Raw genomic sequence first — 18,023 nt, forward strand, 5'->3', positions numbered from 1 at the left:
CCCCTGCAACGCTCACTATTCATCCCATCAATCGGCCTCAGTTAGCAGCAGTAGCGAAGGAATCGCTCGATCGGGTTCAGTTAACAGCCATCGATCGATCGCTCGGGTTCAGTAACGCGGAGCCTGCAGTGCAATCGCTCGGGTTCAGTTAGAGCCCAACGCCTCGCTCGGGTTCAGTTAGAGCCAACGCCTCACACACACGCGCGTACGTGTACGAGAGAAACGCACATCGCTCGGTCCCCGACCTCCCACTGTAACCAGGAACTCCCCGAAATTATCCTCCCCCTCGCTTCTACCACGGTTTTTTCCGTCGTGGACGGCCCAAAGAATGTCATGCAGTTGCGTCTCCGGCCCGCCCAGGATGAAAAGCCCATTTTCTATCATGATTTTTTGTCATAGAAGTAGGAGCCCACCACATCTATGATGATACCGGGTTTTGTCACAATTATTGTCATAGAAGTGTCATATGTATGACAGAAAAAAAATTCGTTCGGCCCAAAATGTCACGGATGTGTCTTTTTTTGTAGTGCTAGCCCCTCCAGTGTCTATATAAACCAGAGGGTTTTAGTCCATAGGACAACAACAATCATACCATAGGCTAGCTTCTAGGGTTTAGCTTCTCCGATCTCATGGTAGATCAACTCTTGTAATACTCATATCATGAAGATCAATCAAGCAGGAAGTAGGGTATTACCTCCATCGAGAGGGCCCGAACCAGGGTAAACATTGTGTCCCCCGCCTCCTGTTACCATCCCCCTTAGACGCACAGTTCGGGACCCCCTACCCGAGATCCGCCGGTTTTGGCACCGACATTGGTGCTTTCATCGAGAGTTCCATTGTGTCGTCATCATAAGGCTTGATGGCTCCTTCGATCATCGGCAACAATGCGATCTAGGGTGAGGTTTTCCTCCCCGGATAGATCTTCGTATTCCACGGCTTTGTACTGCGAGCCAACTCGCTTGGCCATCTGCAGCAGATAGAGAGCTACGCCCCTGGCCATTAGGTCAGGTTTGGAAGCTTAAACTATATCGCCGACATCTGTGGAGACTTGATCTTCGACGGATTCGAACCCATGTCAGGTACGCCGCACAGTCACGATGAGCATGATTTAGCTCTGCCATCGGACAGTGTTCGGGAGATCACACCTGTAACTACTCCGGCCCTCAATCCGGAACAGATCGCGCCGTCCGAGGACGGGTGGATGGACCCCGCCACGGAGGCCGCACACTCAGCAGCGATAGAGCCGAATACTGACTTCACCTCCTATGAGACATGTGTTGCCAGACACTCGGATTCGTCCCCGGCCATAGACTTTGAACCGCTCGTGTCCGTGCCCATCCAATCTGATTGGGCACCAATCATGGAGTTCACCTCCGCGGATATATTTCAGCACTCGCCCCTAGGCGACATGCTAAACTCATTACGGTCTCTCTCCTTGTCAGGAGACCCTTGGCCAAACTATGTCCGGCTTGAGTGGGAAGCGGGCGGCGGAGAAACTCGTTCCCCACCCACCACCCACTTAGTAGCCACTATCGACGACTTAACTGACATGCTCGATTTGGACTCCGAAGACATCGATAGTATGGACGATGATGCGGGAGACGAATAGGAACCACTGCCCACAGGGCGCTGGACTGCCACCTCATCGTATGATATATACATGGTGGACACCCTCAAAGAAAGCGATGGCAATAAGGCAACTGAGGATAATCCCCCCAAGAAGCAATCCAAGAACCAGCGTCACCGGCGCCGCTCTAAGCCCCGCCATAGCAAAAACAGCGATACTGGCACAGGAGACAATAACGCTGTGAATAGTGCCGAAGACGAAGACAATCCCCTCCAGCCAGGCTTCGAGCGGGAGGATGGGCAAGACAGCCCTAAGGAACAGGCAGAAGACAAAGAATCAGAGGACGATAATTACATGCCTCTCTCCGAAGATGAGGTGAGCCTCGGCGACGAAGAATTTATCGTGCCTGAGGATCCCGTCGAACAGGAGCGCTTTAAGCGCCGGCTTATTGCCACAGCAAAAAGCCTGAAGAAAAAGCAACAATAGCTTCAAGCTGAGCAAGATCTGCTAGCAGATAGATGGACTGAGGTCCTGGCAGCTGAGGAACATGAACTCGAGCGCGGAATCAAAAGTTTCCCAAAGCGCGGGTTGCTACCCCAACTTAAAGAGGAAGCATTAAAGCCTACGCTTCCAGCGTATGATGCGGCAGACCGGCCACCTCGTGGCCGAGACAAAGTGGCATATAAGCCCGAAGTCCAGCCCGCACCCCGTCACCAGTCAAACAAGAACAGCAAGGCACGGGGTAACACACAGGACCTGTGAGACATATTGGAAAACAAAGCAGGACACAAAAGATCGATCTTCGGATCACGAGGGCGCACCCCAACACATGACGACGATCGTCATGCCAGATATACCAAAAACAAATCCGGACGGGCCGAACACAGCAGACAAGACTCGTACAAACTACATTGTGACATAGCCCGGCACAGAGGCGCCACACACCCCCTATGCTTCACTAATGAAGTAATGGATCATGAATTCCCAAAAGGACTTAAACCCGTGAATATTGAATCATACGATGGTACTACTGACCCCGCGGTATGGATAGAGGATTTCTTCCTCCACATTCACATGGCACGCGGGGATGATCTACACGCCATCAAGTACCTCCCGTTGAAACTCAAAGGACCAGCTTGGCATTGGCTAAATAGCTTGCCAGCAAACTCCATCGGAAGTTGGGAGAACCTGGCAAACGCATTCCTAGACAACTTCCAGGGCACTTATGTGCGACCACCGGATGCTGGTGATTTAAGTCACATAACCCAATAGCCCGGAGAGTCAGTCAGGAAATTCTGGACTCGGTTCCTAACCAAAAAGAACCAAATTGTGGACTGTGCGGATGCCGAAGCCCTAGCGGCCTTTAAGCATAACATCTGTGACGAGTGGCTCGCCAGACATCTTGGCCAAGAGAAGCCAAAGTCCATGGCAGCCCTCACAACACTCATGACCCGCTTCTGCACAGGCGAGGATAGCTGGTTGGCCCGTAGAAACAACACAGCAAGCAACCCTGGCACATCGGAGGCCAGAGACAGCAACAGCAAGCCACGTCGCAACAGATACAAGCGCCGCAACAATGGCGATAACGCCGAAGACACGGCGGTCAATGCCGGATTTAGTGGCTCTAAATCCGATCAGCGGAAAAAGTCATTCAAAAGAAACAATCTAGGCCCATCCAGTTTGGACCGCATACTCGACCGCTCGTGTCAAATTCACGGCACCCTCGATAAGCCAGCCAACCACACCAACAGAGAATGTTGGGTGTTCAAATAGGGCGGCAAGTTGAATGCCGAAAGCAAGGAAAAGGGGCTGCATAGCGACGACGAGGAGGAGCCCCGGCCATCGAACACAGTAGGACAGAAGACATTACCTCCCGAAGTGAAAACGGTGAACATGATATACGCAACCCATATCCCCAAGTGGGAACGGAAGCATGCACTCAGGGACGTCTACGCGATGGAGCCAGTCACCCCAAAGTTCAACCCATGGTCTTCTTGTCTGATTACTTTTGATCGCAGGGACCACCCCACTAGTATCTGTCATGGTGGTTCTGCCGCATTGGTCCTTGATCCTATCGTCGACGGATTCCACCTCACTCGAGTCCTTATGGACGGTGGCAACAGCCTGAACCTGCTTTATCAGGATACGGTGTGCAAAATGGGTATAGACCCCTTGAGGATCAAACCCACAAAAACCACCTTCAAAGGTGTCATACTAGGTGTAGAGGCATGTTGCACGGGCTCAATCACACTAGAAGTGGTCTTTGGATCTCCGGATAACTTCGAAGCGAAGAGTTAATATTCGATATCGTCCCCTTCTGCAGTGGCTACCACACACTACTCGGACGAACCGCATTCGCTAGATTCAATGCGGTACCGCATTATGCATACCTCAAACTCAAAATGCCAGGACTTTGCAGGATTATAACAGTTAACGGAAACACAGAACGCTCGCTCCGCACGGAGGAGCACACTGCGGCCCTTATAGCAGAAGTGCAAAGCAGCCTTTTGAGGCAAACTGCCAATTCGGTGACAAGGTCCACAGACACATTCAAGCGAGTCCGGAATAACCTGCAACAGGATCACCAGGCGCGTTCAGAGCTCGCCTAGCAATTCGTCCTCCGTCCTGGTCCCAGTCAAGCGACAAAATTTGCACCGTGCGTACATAACTACACACTAAAGATACCATGGGTACAGGCGGAGGCACGGCTATGACACGTCCCACTATGCGGTTCAACCACCTCAGGACCAGTATATCTTTATCATTTTCTTCCTTTCAGGACCCTATTCTCTAGAGGCCCTCTCCGATAGCTAGATCATCGGACCCATCACGGGAGGGAAGCACCAAGGGATCAAGAAGCTTTGGCATACAAAGGAATCCCCAGGTGGTCTCTCATAACGATCGTTATACCTGTTTTACATACCCGCACGCAGCTCGCCCTTGGATCGGACACGTCAGATAGTCCTATTTTTACTTATTTTACTACTTATACACATACGCTTGGACGTATCCTATAAATAACAATGCACAGCGTCAGCTTATTATTACATTTCTTCATCTTCTTCTTTTTCCTTGTTTGTCTATTCACGACAAGTTGCTCCCGTACATTCTGGTACGCTCAGTACGCCAGGGGCTTATGTGTACCCCATAACACGGCAAGAAAAGTCCGAACACTTTTGACAGTGCGGCACCCCGAACTTATAGCATTATATGCATCATCTCAGAATCATGTCTTGGGTCAATAGTTGGGTTTGCCTGGCTCCCATGTTTTGGTGCCTTACGTTCCGCTATATCGGCTAAGGTAGCACTGGGAGAACTACTGTGATTGTGTCCCGGTTCTTTCGGATGAGCACCTTAGTAGAGAAAGCCAAAACTGACTATCATGATGCGGCGAGAGCTAGTCGCTGTTCAAGAGGTCCCAAATCCTTAAAGATTTTTTCTGCTTCAGGCGAGGAGTCGGCCTTTTCCGATTTAGGCATTCATAGCACGCTAAGTTCGGCCTTCCGAATACTAGGGGCTTTACCAAAATTTAAAATTGTAGACTTCTATGGCTAAGTGAGAGTGATAAAGCTTTATAGTCCGATTACCTGGTTCATTGCGCTGAACACCTCCTTCAAAGGACCCAAAAATGGGATAAAGAGTGATCAGATTTATCCCGAACACCTCAGTACTAGCTACATGGGGGCAGAAGCCGACGACTAGCCAACTCTCAGATTCTATAAATGGCCGCACAGAAGGTAATGTTTTAAATCAACAAGCGTTATATAGCGCAGATGAACTCGTTTTCATATTATAGGATCACATGAGTACATTCATTCAAATATTATATCTTAGAACATTCCTCCGCCACAAGGCGGGCACCCTTCAGGACGCTCTCATAATACTTTTCGGGGCGGCGATGCTCCTTGCCCTCCGGCGGCTCCTCCTTCACCAGCTTCTCAGAGTCCATCTTCGCCTAGTGCACCTTCGCTCGGGCAAAAGCCCTGCGAGCACCCTTAATGCAGACGGGCCGCTTTATGACTCCAAGCCGTGGGCAGGCATTCACAAGCTGCCTCACCAGGCCGAAGTAGCTGGCAGGAAGGGGCTCACCAGGCCACATCCGGACTATAAGGCCCTTCATCGCATGTTCAGCCGCCTTGTGGAGCTTGATCAATTGCTTCAACTGGTCGCTCAAGGGCATCGGATGTTCGATCCCAGTATAGTGAGACCAGAACAACTTCTCCGTCGAGCTCCCTTCCTCGGACCTGTAAAATTCCACGGCATCGGACACACTGCGGGGAAGATCTGCGAACGCTCTCGGAGAGCTCCGAACTCGGGTAAGTAAAAGGAAAGTTTCCTTCACATGCTTGCTTTGCATAATGAATTCCTTACCCGCCGCTATCTTCTGGACCGCCTGAAGCTCCTCGAGGGCCTTGTGGGCTTCGGCCTTGGCATTTTTTGCGTTCTCAAGGGCCTTCGCAAGCTCAGACCCTTGCGTCTAAGAGTCACGCTCCAAGAACTCGTATTTTTTGACGAAATCCTGGAGCTCTTGTTGCACCTCGCCGACTCGAGCCTCTTGCTTCTCACGCACGGTGCACTCCTTGGCCGCTTTGTCTTCGGCTCGGACAGCGCCTCCTTCAGGGCCGCCACTTCGGTCATGGCCCCTAGCAAAATTCATGATGATCTTGCGACTTAACAACCACATTCCTTTTCATTCCTTATCAATATACGGACGGGTATTACATACCTTTGTTCTCTTCGAGCTGCCTCTTGGTAAGGCCGAGCTCTTTTTCGGACCGCTCAAGGTCCAGCTTTAGTGCGGAGTCCTCCGCAGTGCGAGCGGCAGCGGCCAACAGTGAAGCCTGCTTATTCACATAAGACACATTCTGATTAAACTCCTGTGATTATTATTTGATCCTCTGTTCGGCCTTTCTGTGCGAACGCCAAACAGAGCATCAGGGGCTACTGTCTATGCTATAACATTTTCTTATAAATTGATTACTTACCTCAAAGCCTATTAGGAGGCTAGCACATGCTTCAGTCAGTCCGCTTTTAGCGGACTAAACCTTCTCTAACACCGCACTCATGACAGTCTGGTGCTCTTCGTCAATGGAAGCGCCGCGAAGGGCTTCCAGCAAGTTGTCCGGTGCCTCTGGATGGACAGAGGCCATCGGCACATACGGCTCGCCCCCCTTAGTGAGGGGTCACTTGACAGAGTTCGGAACCACTGGAGGTTCCGGCGCAGTATTCGGCCGGGGCCGGACTTTCCGCCCCCGTCATTAGGGCCCATGGGAGCCTTGCCTCCCATGCGCCCAGCGTCTGGGAGGTCGCCTTGGGGCGCCCCTAGAACTACCTTCCCCTGGTTTGGTACCCTTAGGGACAACACCTCGGCGTCATCCATAGGGCGGGGGGAGGAGGCGGTCGGGAGCGAATCACTGTTCATCTCCGACAGGCCCAGAGACCCATCCGAAGAGGATACGTCGAGATGGTCCTTGGGTGGGTTGCATGATCATGTTCGGCTTGATAAGAAACAATAAAACGAAATATACCAAAACTATTATGGTATCCGAATACTTATGACTTTGCCAGGGGCTTGTCCCTGGGCAACCACTCCTCATCATTGAACGCGGTCGTGGTGGAGCGGTCCGGAAGGAGGGTTCTTCCCTTCTTGGACCCTTCGGCCTCCCCGGATGGGGCGCCCTTCCTTTTCTTATCTCCCCCGGCTGGATGGGGAGAATTTTCCTCTTCCTCCTCCTCATCTTCGTGGGAGGAGGGCGTCTCGGTGTTATCGGACGATGATTCTGATACAACCTTGCGCCGGAGACCTTTCCTGGTCCCCGCAGCCTTCTTCTTAGCCTTCTTCTCCGGGGCCTCATAGGGTGCCGGAACCAGCATCACCGTCAGGAGAATACTTGTTGGATCTTCGGGCAGTGGGGCCGGACAGTCGATCCACTCCGCTGTCGCGACCCATTCCTGTCAAATAATGCAGAGGCTCATATCCCTCACATAATTATACTAGGGAAAGAAACGCCTTATGAGATATAAGGAGCTTACCAGATTAGCAGGGCGCTTTGCGCTGAGTCCGCGGTCCTCGGTAAGAGGAGGAGGTACCTCGGCAGACTTGAACATCACCCTCCAGATGTCCTGGTGCGTCGTGTCGAAGAGCTCTCGCAGCGTCTGGTGCCTTGCCGAGTCAAACTCCCACATATTGAATGCCCGTCTTTGACACAGGAGGATCCGACAGAAGAGCATGACCTGGACCACGTTGACAAGCTTGATTTTCTTGCTTATCATGTTTTAACACAGTTCTGGAGTCCGGTCAGCTCCATCGATGAACCCCAAGATAAGCCCTTCTCTTTCCAGGAGGTGAGCCACATGGGGATGCAGGATCGGAATACGGGGGCCGCCGCCCAGTTGGTGTCGCGCGGCTCGGTGATGTAGAACCACCCCGATTGCCACCCCTTTATGGTCTCCACATAGGAGCCTTCAAGCCAGGTAACGTTGGGCATTTTGCCCACCATGGCGCCTCCGCACTCCGCTTGCTGGCCGACCACCACCTTCGGTTTAACATTGAAGGTCTTCAGCCACAGGCCAAAGTGGGGCTTGATGCGGAGGAAGGCCTCACACACGACGATAAACGCCAAGATGTTGAGGATGAAATTGGGGCCAGATCATGGAAGTCCAGCCCGTTGTAGAACATGAGCCGGCGAACAAATGCGTGGAGGGGAAATCCCAGCCCGCGGATGAAATGGGTAAGGAATACAACCCTTTCATGGGGCTCAGGTTAGGAACGATCTGCCCCGTGCCTGGGAGCCGATGCGCAATATCTGCGGCCAGGTATCCGGCTTCCCGGAGCTTCGTGATGTTCTCCTCCGTAACGGAGGAGGCCATCTACTTGCCTCCCGCTCCAGACATGTTCGGAGTGTTTTTGTGGAGAAGATGCGAACTTGGGTGCTGGAGCTCGAGTGCGCGAGAATGGATGGGCAGGGAATAAGAAGGCGTGGGTAAAAAAGAGGAGTCATTGTCCCTTTATAAGGGCGGTAGAAACTGCGTGCCTCCCACTTGCCTCATAAAACTTGCTTATTCCCCAAGCGTCGTGATTGATGGCGCGGTTGGGTTACCCACGCCCGTATTGATGAGGATCCCAGGATAAGGGGAAACGATCTCTGCTTCGACAAGGCTCTCTGCTTCGACAAGGCATGCCAAGAAAACCACCTCGCAATATGTGCAGTAGCTGGTTGAGAAAAATGGTTTGAATAATGACTGGGCCATGGCGTGATGTCATGTTATGAAAAATTGTCATCAGATTAGATTTGTGGAAATATTATACTCTCTACGGTGGTATGTGGAATTTGTTTTGCAGAGCCGAACACTATCCTTGTGTTCAGAATCTTCTATGGAGTATTCGGAGGAGGACCCCGCCTTGCAATGCCGAAGACAATCTGTGCGCCGGACTCGTCGTCATTGAAGCCTGGTTCAGGGGCTACTGAGGGAGTCCTGGATTAGGGGGTCCGCGGACAGCCGGACTATATACTTTGGCTGGACTGTTGGACTATGAAGATACAAGATTGAAGACCTCGTCCCGTGTCCGGATGGGACTCTCCTTTGCGTGGAAGGCAAGCTTGGCGATTCGGATATGTAGATCTCCTCCCTTGTAACTGACTTTGTGTAACCCTAGCCCCTCCGGTGTCTATATAAACCGGAGGGTTTTAGTCCATAGGACAACAACAATCAGACCATAGGCTAGCTTCTAGGGTTTAGCCTCTCCAATCTCGTGGTAGATCAACTCTTGTAATACTCATATCATTAAGATCAATCAAGCAGGAAGTAGGGTATTACCTCCATCGAGAAGGCCCGAACCTGGGTAAACATTGTGTCCCCCGCCTCTTGTTACCATCCGCCTTAGACGCACAGTTCGGGACCCCCTACCCGAGATCCGCCGGTTTTGATACCGACAAAGAGGACGAAGGTTGGGCGGGCAATTATCCATAGCAACTGGCCTAAAGTTGCAAGGAAATTCAACATCATTGAAGGCTCAATATTTTCCTTCCGCTTCTGCAGTTTCCCAGATGAGATTCATCTGTCTATTTACTGTGTATGATGCTACTTTCTAAAGGTTTTTGATGCTACATGTGAAACTTGGTGTTGTTGTGTAATGGCGTAACTGAGTGTCGAACCTATCTAGTGTAATTCGATTATGAAATCCTGGTTGCTTTTATACGAATATGAAATATCTGGCGTGTTTTATAAGAAATATCAGTTTGATTAGTACATGGATTATCAATAATAGGCTAATTACCCTGCTTATTGGAGTATTGTATTGCAGACGGTTAATCAGACAACACCATGGGCGATGAACTCAAACAACCCGCACGGTTTCTAGAAAGTAGGCGTGTTCGATCAACTAACAATCACACACGACTTCCGGCAGCGAACTGTTTGTGTTAGGCCACCTTTGCATAAATGTTTCCACACAAAGAACTGTGTGTGATATACATACCTACAGAAATATTTTTCTAGGATTCACTGTGTGGGATATACATACCTACGGAAATGATTTTCTAGGATTCACCGTGTGGGATGTACATACCTACGGAAATGATTTTCTAGGATTCACCGTGCGGGATGTACATACCTACGGAAATGTTTTTCTTGGATTACCGTGTGGGATGTACATACCTACGGAAATGATTGGGTTTCGATGCCTTGCCCGATCGCACACGGCCCCAGCCTGTGTCTCAGGAGGGCCTATCCCCGACGATTTCTGGGTCGTGTGGGAAGGACCCCCTATCACCCACACTCACTTGGCGACGGTTCCAAATGACGTCGCAGAAAGGGGTTAAAACCGTTTGTATAGCACGTCGTTGTACCAGTATATGTATGGTAACATGCAATACTTCATTTATTAGGCTATAGACAGATCTTGTTATTCACGTGCATTCTGTGGCCGAGTGTGTGTGCATGCATGTGTTGTGTACGTGCGATGTGTGCTCCATGTTGTGCGCGTATGTGCATGAGTTGGATCGGCATGAGTTAGTGTGTTGGCGTGTGTACATGCGTGGCTACATGCGTCCGGTACATGTGTGGCTTCTTGCGTGGTTATCAATATAAACTATAAAATATCCTCAACTTAGCATTCTAATGTATCTTCTCTAGTGGTTAGTGAAGAGTTCATATTCTTTTATTTGTTTATAGGTGGGCAGGCAGCAAAAAATAGGAAAAACGTGCAAGGTTCCTTGCAGACGCTCCACCGCGAGGTTTCGTGCTCCTTCTCGGTTGTCAAGAATCTAGGTTCTTCCACTCTTTTTTTACGTGAGTTTTGTTCATCCTTTTGCCAACACGCGAGACATCTAGCATCAAGGTTCATGTGTCATGCAAGAAAATGGAGATAATCAGATAAGTGGTGCGCAAGTGAGTCGTGCACTTCGATGGCACCTACTACGCAATATTTTCTCTCCTCGATGGCACATGAATAGTGCACGTACTCAATGACGGAGCACCGGATGGTAGCCATGACATGGTCAGCCCTTTTTTGGAGAGAGTACATACTAAATAACTTTGATGTGTCCCGTCAACTCGCAGAACGACGCAAAGCTTGCTTACTACGCCTTCTCCCTCGCCAACGCATGCGCGGTGGCTCGAAGCACAAGGAGAAACTTCTGCTTACAAGCGGTGGACGCGCAGCAGTTCATTTGGTGTCAGATTGCCAGCAGTTCATTCGACTTCCGGAAGAGATGAAGAGCCAACCGCAAGGTCACACTACTATATGAGTGACTATAAATGATGGCTATACATGACATGGTAGTTTCTTATAGCCATTAGCTGGCTATACTATTAACCATGCTCTTAGGCTGGTCAGAGTGCAAAGTAACTTAGACTAGTGTCATGCATATGACACTAGTCTAAGTTACTACCTCCATAATGCAAAGTAACATAGTAGTAGTGTCATACTAGTTGGCTTCATTTATTACCTTGTAGACTCATCCTCTCTTGAAAAACGCTATGTTACAGTATTAACATATTATGTTACTCTAAACACATCTCTCCTCATTAAATACATGCCACATAAGCAAACTTGTCTTGGACTGCGCGATGTTACTACCTATGTTACTCCCACTATGACCAGGTGACCTTGCGCTTGGCTCTTCACCTCTTCCGAAAGTCAAATGAACTGCTGGCAATCTGACACCAAATGAACTTCTGCACGTCCACCGCTTGTAAGCAAAAGTTTCTCCTTGTGCTGCGAGCCACCGCGCACGCGTTGGCGAGGGAGAAGGCGTGGTAAGCAAGCTTCCCGTCGTTCTGCGAGTTGTCGTGTGTTGGCAAAAGGATGAACAAAGCTCATGTCAAAAGAAGAACATCGATTCCCAACGACCGATAAGGAGCAAGGAGCCTCGTGGTGGAGTGTCTGCACTCATAATATTTTATATTATTCAGCGATATAAAATCAACCAATCATCTCCACGGTGGACTGGAAGAGTACGAAACACAACAGCACAGTGTAGTTACATCATACTACATGGCTAACCCATGCTATCACCATATTTCTTGGCCTTCGTGCGACACCTAGCTCTAGTAATCCAGCAGCCCGTATCGCTTCTCGCTCCTCGTCTCTCTCAAAGTGCGGCGGGCTGGCGTTTTTGCCGTCTATTGAGGTGGGTTAACTCATCACATGTTAGCGACATGCCAAGAGCATTCTAAAAAAATATTGTACTCTATTGTTATGCCAAGAAGAGGAAGCGCTTTGACCGATGGACCAAACGAGACAGGCGTGCCGTGCCGTGAGTGGGTCCAGTTTCTCGTTTTGAACTCGTTTAGAACACTTGGTTTTGACTATTGATAAGATTTTATATAGGGCCTAATGTATTCTTCGAGGATGCCTTTGACTATTGATAAGATTTTATATAATTTGAAAATTATATCATTCGAAGATCCTTTCATGTTCCATTTAAAAAAAGATCCTTTCACGTACGAATTTGACTGTATGCTTTGAGAAACTTGCATGTCCTATACTGCTCCTGTTTGGATACTCTAACTTAGCTAGAGGTTAGACTAACTCATGACTAACCCTGAACTAACTGTAGCCAAAGAGGTGTTTGGGTGATAGGGTTAGATTGATAATAAATGCACTTGATGGAGAGAGAAAACTGATTTTTCAGTGGGTCCAATGAGAACTATCTCCAATTAGCACCTCTTGGGTGGATAGTTTTTTTTGGTGGGTTTGGTGCAACTTGCTCCAATTTAACCCTCATGCTTGGATACTTTAGGGCTATTTGAGCCCCAACTAGCTCAAACTAACTCTAACCCATGGATCCAAACAGGGCCAAAGTTAGTCTCGGAAAATGCATGAAGCCCTATATACATGGACAGATGGAGTACATGATAAAAGCGAACACTCGTCATTAGCAGTAGTTCATTGGTTGGTTTTGATTTTTGATTCAGTTGTTGTGCTGCTACCACCAATATTCGCGTGTGGTTGTTTCCAGAGTAAAAAAGGAGGTACTACTACTTACTGTGGGAAAGGTGAAGTGATGGTTGCTTTGCCCGAGCGACTTATTACTCTGGGAATATGGGAGTACCAACGGATTCAAGGAACAGGGAAATGATGGTTGCTTCGTCCGAGCAAATTACTATGGTGAAGGTGGGGCTCTATGATTTGACTGCTCACTAGTCATTACTACTACGGCGCAACGACCGGGGTGAATCTTTCCATGCAGTTGTGCACTCAATATTGCTGCATGGCAGGTGGAGCTGGATGAAGGATGTCCCACATGTCGGTGAAACGAAGTTGAATTGTTTCTGGCATTGATATCAATCCTTCAGGATTTTTTTATATGTACGCATAATTTTAATGAAATAGTATTGTGATGCTATGAAGGTTTCAACTTTGGTTCCCGCAGGAAAAAAAGGTTTCAACTTAGGATTCATGTGTCCTCTTGCCTCAAGATTATCTCGTTACAACATTCCATCAAATACAAATGAAACTACCATGGCTGCTAATGCATCTCGATGGTTTGCAGATCAGCGCCAAAATTCACATCACAACTGAAGACAAAGTTGTGAGAAGGTGACAAATAAAGAAAATTATATAATTGATCGATGTTGTTCGTAGGCATGGCTCCATTTCCTGGGCATGGTGTTCATTGCTTGGCAGCTAGTTTCACCAGCTCTGTAGCCAAAAAAGAGGTGTATGGAGGACACCACACTCCGATCATTTTGTGCAGCTACACTAAAATCAAGTGGACCCTCCCTGTTTGCAAAGATATTCAGTCAGTGCAATTACAATAATAGTGGAACTAGATGATGAAACATAACACACACAAATAGAAGCCGATCACCTCTTCGATCTCTCTTTAGGACTAACTACTTATTGGAGAAGATTAGGCACGGAGTTGGATGAGGAGGATAGCAAAACCAATCTCCCTTTCTGTAGTCCCACAGAAATGTAAAAACATTGTCTGTGTGACATTTTGGCAGAACTGCACAAAACACTCTTAAGAAAAAAGTGATTTGTGCAGTTCACCAAAAGGTCACAATATCAAGGAGGTGAAAATGGATAGCCCTGTTTGCAAAAGGAGGTAGAAAGGAAACAATCACTGCCCAATAACACGAGTTGAAGACACATACGCTAACAAAAAAGAAGCATATTCCATGTAATAAGGGAAAGATAGCAGCATGATGGTTTATCAAAAATGGTTTGAGGACGAGATTGCAAGATGGAAAGTATGCTGGCCGAGATACGTTTTAAGCAAACAACTAAAGAAGATCCGCATGCAACAACGTGGGAAGATGGGTAGTGGAGCAAGGCCGGAGGAAGCTGTACCGGAGGGTCGTCGGGATGTTACTAGGAGGGCACCGATGGCTGGGGTCTGCCCATACTGCGGCAGCGAGCAAGTGGCGAAGGCCCTACCACGTCTGGTCAGAGACAACAGCGGGTATCGCAGATCAGGACGTGCTGCCTCAGCGCCGTCGAACGGAGAAACGATGCACATCCTCCTTTATGCTGGCGGACGGGATGCGGCCGGATCATTGACCAACGGTGAGAGAGAGAGGCCACCGGCGCCTTGTGTGAGATGGTGTGACGAGAGACAAACCCTGGCAGGCAGGCTCCGTTCTATATAGTGGAGCGGATTTTTCCATTTTCCCCACGGCAATCATTTTATATTTTGTACGTGCCATTGAGGAATATATAACTTCATTTAATACTAATACGTCAAGTCGAACTTTGTTCCATCTAGGCGTGGTACCTAACCCTCCTTCGAGTAAACAACCTCTACATGCGTGAAATTATCACGTGGGCTGCCTTTTCATATAAAAACGAACTCCACCGTGTACCCGCGCGGGTGTGGCCGGGAACGAGACGTGAGTACGTGCGTCCTGCGTGCACCTCTTCTTTAGGTGCAGCTACGTACGTGGGTGGGTGTGAGAGAGATGGTTTTGAGAAACAGAGGCAATGTGTTGATGATATCTCAAACAAAAAAACATAACATATGCAATGTGTGTGAAACGGGGTCATGGACGTGAGATATCGATAGAATCGAAAACAGGGATGAAGTGTGTGGCTGCGCAATCGATAAAGAGTGTCATCGAATTTGTGTTTGCCCACGTCAAAGGTACAGGGCGGCTGGCCTACTGGAATTTGAGAGGGCAGAGGTGCATTTTTTTCTTTGTGGCATGGATACCTTTCTACAATGTTTGACTATCGGTGTGTGGGGGGAGGGGGGAGGGGGAGGGGGCAGAGACCAACCGACTAGTATATGTGTGGGGAAGGAGAGAGACCTAGCTATGTATTGAGGGAGATTGATCGGCATCCATGGATATGTGTAGCAGAGGAATAAGGTTGGGAGAAAGACAAAGGTAGAGTGTCGGAGGGCTGCCGGTGGAGTGGGGTCTCACAAATGGTGGGAGAGGCCTGCTAGACAAATGGAGGGTACGAGTGCAATATCAATAAGAGAGGGCGGGGGATGTCTGTATGTCTATGCACGTGTGTGTGAGAGACGGGTCGGGAGTTATGCAAGGATGATGAGGGGAGACGATATGGTTGTGGTAAGCATACGTAACTACATAGGAAGATCAACCGTCGTGTGTCCGAGAAAGGGAGAGACATAACTAGTGAGGTAAGTCTATCGGTACATGGGGAAAACGAATTATAGTCGACCTGGCTATATGTAGGGAGATTGGTATGTATACATGCATGTGTTAGAAGCAACTAAGGTCCGGAGAGACAGACATGGGGAGAGGGGTGCGGCTAGGAGGTGGTGCGAGAGGCCTACCACATCGAGGGGGGAGGAGTGTGCGAGTATGATATTGATGAAAAGAGGGGCGGGAGTGTGCACCTGCGTGGAACCGTATTGTACATAGGGGGCATGGACGGTGAGAAGAGGGGAAGTATGTGTGTGTTGTAGGAACACTTGGCTAGAGAGGTATATCGACCGGTGTGTGCCGGAAAGAAGGAGCCGGGGGGCCTACACACACTGCGGGTGAACGACCTAAAGAGAAATAACGAACGTGCGTGATGGAGGGGACGCTGAGGGAGGGTGAGAGGGGGCGGGCGTGTGCATGCACGATAGAAAGTTAGTGCTAGCTAGCTACAAACAGAAGAGGATCGTGAAGGTGTAAAAGACAAAAGGAGATCATAATTCATTATAAAAAAGTGGATATGGATACTTGAAGATATCATAATGTAGAACATTGATTATAATTTGGGCTGCTGTGTGGCTTTTGCAGCTCAGGGCTAAATACTTGTCATAATGTAGGGGGCGGGGCACTAAACTTTGTGTGATAAACACGATGTACGTATGGAACATGGTTTAGATTATGAATACATAGTTAGTACATCAAATGTACTATTATTTGAACATCAAGTGTATTCAAAAAATAGAATTCGACAGACTGAGGCATAGCCTAGTGGTGAGAAGGGGCTGATGCCTTCCCACCCACCCAGGTTCAAGGCATAGTAATTGCAATTTGGGTTTGTTGCACCAATTGTACTGTAGGGGGTTCCCTTACAGTCTTTCTATCAAAAAAATAGAATTCGAGTTCATATAGTACACATAGTTCATATCTATCTCTATAGTAATCATGTGGTGTGTTGTTCAGGTAATACACGAATGATGGTTGAAGTTGGCAACAATCATGAGTGTAGATTCTTATTGAAATAGAGAAACGAATTCAAATTTAGTTCGAATTGCAGCAGTAGTATAGACATTTGGAATGCACTAAAATGTTGGTATGAGTAGGTTACATGCATTATACAGCTAGCGAAAAAATTTAATTGGACATAACATGGATTCATAGCTTTGAATAGCATTTGTATAGTAAAACGGGACAAGACTCTCTTTGTGTGGTGTGAATAGTTTTATTTTTCGTTTTTTTCACTGAGGGAAGTGCGAATTGATTTGGTACGTACAAGTAGTACAATATTGCACATTAGGCTTGTCCCTAAAATTCAACCTGCGCATTGTTATATCCTGAAATTTCAGATATCGTGCTCCCAAAACTGGCGCCTTCATAACCCGCGCCTTGCTATCCCGAAATTACAACACGCACGAAAACTCCCTCCAGCTGCCAAATCCCGACACACGAAATCCCCCTTCTAACCCTAAGCTGAAAGGGACGCTAGTTCAAATCGGTCGGGGTACTTTTGTAACACACCCTACATTTTGGACAAGCGCGTCCCTAAGTCATGGTTCCCCCCTCCCATCGCCTCCTTTTCACCATTCGAAATCCCAGGCCACCATAACCTCTCCGCTCCAGCCACAAAACCCCACCCTCCTCCGTCCGCCACCTCACTGCTGACCAGCCGGATCCTCTTCCCCGACGATGTCGTCCACCGCAATAGCTCGACGTCCCTCATCCACCTCCCCGAATGAGGATCCGTTGTCCAACTCGTCGTCTCGCCGGTTCAGCCGCCCCGTCCTCCACCTCTAACGAGCTGCTCCGACGATCGCATCATCTATCATGGATGCTCCATCCCAATAGCGCCGCCTTAACCTGCTCCACCGAAACTGCAGCATACTCACCGACTCCTCGGACAAAGCCGAGGCCTACTCGGTGCCACCAAAGAGGTTGTACACTCATCTCATCGCACCTTCTCCTTAGCTCGACCTCCCGACACCGACGGTGCTCCATCCCGCACCCCCATGGAGCGGCTACCTCGAAGACGGCGCCACGGGCGATATCTCCATGGCGGCTCTCCCTTAGTGTGTGGCCCCTTTGGCGGTGGCGTCCATACTAGCCGGATTTGCTGCTGCTCCGGCTCTCGCTCGCTCGTGCTGCTGCAGCTGCTCCGGCTCTCGCTCGCTCGCATAACTGCTGCTGCTCTGGCTCTCGCTCGCTCGCGTTGTTGCTGCTTCTCTCCCCCTAGCTCGTGTTGCTGCTCTGCTTCGATTAAGCGACTGAATCGACTTTTGGGTCAGTCCATTTTCAGGGGGTGGGGGGCTCGCCAGAGTTAAGGAAGAACCACCCGCAGCGGGGA

Source organism: Triticum dicoccoides, chromosome 6A (genome assembly GCF_002162155.2).
Source record: "Triticum dicoccoides isolate Atlit2015 ecotype Zavitan chromosome 6A, WEW_v2.0, whole genome shotgun sequence".
NCBI lineage: Eukaryota > Viridiplantae > Streptophyta > Magnoliopsida > Poales > Poaceae > Triticum > Triticum dicoccoides.